Source organism: Staurois parvus, unplaced genomic scaffold (assembly GCF_062004578.1).
Source record: "Staurois parvus isolate SC_StPar_1 unplaced genomic scaffold, SC_StPar_1.0 ptg002045l, whole genome shotgun sequence".
Taxonomy (NCBI): domain Eukaryota; kingdom Metazoa; phylum Chordata; class Amphibia; order Anura; family Ranidae; genus Staurois; species Staurois parvus.
The window spans coordinates 87,269-90,613 of record NW_028319841.1 but is presented as its reverse complement, the minus strand read 5'-3'; the positions used below and the strand labels follow the sequence as shown (position 1 = coordinate 90,613).

At 44.4% G+C, this 3,345-nt stretch overlaps 1 pseudogene; it reads left to right on the top strand.

Moving 5' to 3' along the window:
* Positions 1-681: 681 nt before the first annotated feature.
* On the top strand, positions 682-841 carry LOC149432927 (U2 spliceosomal RNA; annotated as a pseudogene).
* The last annotated feature ends 2,504 nt before the right edge of the window (positions 842-3,345 follow it).

Below are 3,345 nucleotides of genomic sequence, written 5' to 3'. Positions count from 1 at the left end.
ATTTATTGATTTGATTATTTTATATATTTATATGTTTATTTAGGATGTAGCACTGCACTATTTATTTATTTATTGATCTAACTCACACTGGTAGGAGGTTAAGTGTTAGCAGCTATAGGGAGAGGGCCCCATCCTGAGCGCTGGAAGTTGTCGCTTTTAAAAGCTTAGTTGAACAACCTGAAGTTAGAAATTGATTGGCCGCCATGCACAGCTGCACCAGATTTTGCACAAAGTTTTAGTAAATCAACCCCAATGCATATGTACAAGTACAGCAGCCTATTCAAATAATTGCTGTGCCCATGCAAACGTAGCACACAGGGAGTGCAACCTAGACTTAGGGTATACTCACATTGCCAGTTTTAACTGTACCTGGGCACAGTCCATCCCTTTGGTTCAGTTCATTTGGGTAGTGTGAGTGCTCCGAACTGTTCCATGAGCACAGAATGTTCTACAGATGCAGGGATCACTGTGGTCTGGTTGGCAGAGGTGATGATGTAAATGTGCCTTGGAACATTTGTTTATAGCCCAGTGTGAATGCAGATCAGTGGAGGGGGAATGTCCGCCGCAGTCCCACTATAAGTCGCTGATCGCCGCCATTACTAGTAGAAAAGAAAAATACCATTATCTATACCGCCATTTGTAAACACTATAACTTTCACGTAAACCAATTAATTTATATGTATCGCTTCTCGGCCTTTTGGCTAAGATCAAGTGTAGTATCTGTTCTTATCAGTGTCCAGTGGGGGTGCTCCCGGCCATTCTAGCTTTGCGGGGATGGCTGTTGTATAGTACCCTCACTGGTATGATGGGGGTCTGGATGGCTATTACGGGGGGAACAGAAACCGGGACGCCCACGAGTAGAAGCTGGGGCCTGGGAGTAATTCCCCTTTGGAACGTCTGAAGGACCCAGTACCTCCTGATTTGGATGGATCTACCTTGTCTGGCCAGGGGCTGGGAAGGCAGAGAGTCCGCAAACCAGTGCCCCCTGAGTAGTCGCCTCAGGGGTGCCACTAGTAGCACCTGGGTGTGGGACCTCACTGTGTGAAGATGGCACATGGTCACTGTGTTTTCAACTTTTTCTGCACAGCGCCCTTAGGACCAGGCCTTATGGCTAGGACCAGGGCAATTTTTGCTACAGGCCTCAGGGCCTGGTCTGTGCACTATTTGGCACGACCACTTTTTTATTTTTTTATTTATTTAATTTATTACACTCCCACGTTTGTCACTTTTTCTTGCTTTTGTGTGTGTTTTTTCACAGGATGGAGGGTGTGGGTTGTCGGGCCTGCCCTGAAGTCTAGGGGGAGGATGTGTGGCCTTTTGGTTCCTTCCTCCCCTGATCCCTAGGGGGTTTTCTCTTCGGGAGAGCCCCCTGACCAAGTACTGGGTGTCCGGCTTTGGCTGGACACAAGGAACGGTGGTCCACCAGGCCTTTTGGCCAGGAGGACCAAATGGGAACCTTGTCCCTGTCAGGAGCTTTGTGCCCCGGGGGATCAGGGTAGCGGTCCAGCCCCTTTAGGGGTAGGACAAAAGCACACCCCTAAGTGCACTTTTTCGTGTGGTGTTTTGCACTTGCTCTTTTTTTGTGAACACTTACGGGTTTTTTCGTTATAGTTGCATGTTTGTGGACTTTAAAAAAAAAAAAAAAAAAAGAAAAAAAAAAATTAATTTAGATGTATTGGGTTTTTTTTTTAGCAAAGACATGAAGCAGAATACATTTTGGCCTAAATTTATGACAAAATTTTTTTAATTTTTTTACTGGACATGTTTAGCAGTAAAAAGTCCAAAATATTTTTTTTTACTCAGAAATGTTGCTTTTTTTGCTTATACAGTCATGGCCGAAATTGTTGGCACCCTTGATATTTCTCCAGGAAATCATGTATTTCTCACGAAACGTATTGCATTAACACATGTTTTGCTATACACATGTTTATTCCCTTTGTGTGTATTGGGACAAAACAAAAAAAGGGAGGAAAGAAAGCAAATTCGACATAATGTCACACAAACCTCCAAAAATGGGCTGGACAAAAGTATTGGCACCCTTTCACAACTGCGGATAAATAAGAATGTTACAAGCATGTGATGCTCCTGTAAACTCACCTGGGGCAAGTAACAGGTGTGGGCAATATAGAAATCACACCTGAAAGCAGATAAAAAGGAGAGACGTTCACTTAACCTTTGCATTGTGTGTCTGTCTGTGCCACACTAAGCATGGACAACAGAAAGAGGAGACGAGAACTGTCTGAGGACCTGAGAACCAAAATTGTGGCAAAATATCAACAATCTCAAGGTTACAAGTCCATCTCCAGAGAACTAGATTTGCCTTTGTCCACAGTGCGCAACATTATCAAGAAGTTTGCAACCCATGGCACTGTAGCTAATCTCCCTGGTCGTGGACGGATGAGGAAAATTGATGAAAGATTGCAACGCAGAATAGTCCGGATGGTGGATAAGCAGCCCCAAACATGTTCCAAAGACATTCAAGCTGTCCTGCAGGCTCAGGAAGCATCAGTGTCAGCGCGAACTATCCGTCGACATTTAAATGAAATGAAACGCTATGGCAGGAGACCCAGGAGGACCCCACTGCTGACACAGAGACATAAAAAAGCAAGACTACAGTTTGCCAAAATGTACTTGAGTAAGCCAAAAGCCTTCTGGGAAAACGTCTTGTGGACAGATGAGACCAAGATAGAGCTTTTCGGTAAAGCACATCATTCTACTGTTTACCGAAAACGGAATGAGGCCTACAAAGAACAAAACACAGTACCTACGGTAAAATATGGTGGAGGTTCAATGATGTTTTGGGGTTGTTTTGCTGCCTCTGGCACTGGGTGCCTTGACTGTGTGCAAGGCATCATGAAATCTGAGGATTACCAAAGGATTTTGGGTCGCACTGTAGGGCCCAGTGTCAGAAAGCTGGGTTTGCGTCCAAGATCCTGGGTCTTCCAGCAGGACAATGACCCCAAACATACGTCAAAAAGCACTCAGAAATGGATGGCAAAGAAGCGCTGGAGAGTTCTGAAGTGGCCAGCAATGAGCCCAGATCTAAATCCCATTGAACACCTGTGGAGAGATCTTAAAATTGCTGTTGGGAAAAGGTGTCCTTCCAATAAGAGAGACCTGGAGCTGTTTGCAAAGGAAGAGTGGTCCAAAATTCCGGGTGAGAGGTGTCAGAAGCTTATTGATGGTTATAGGAAGCGACTGATTTCAGTTATGTTTTCCAAAGGGTGTGCAACCAAATATTAAGTTAAGGGTGCCAATACTTTTGTCCAGCCCATTTTTGGGGTTTTGTGTGACATTATGTCATATTTGCTTTTCTGCCTCTGTTTTATATTTGTTCCAATACAT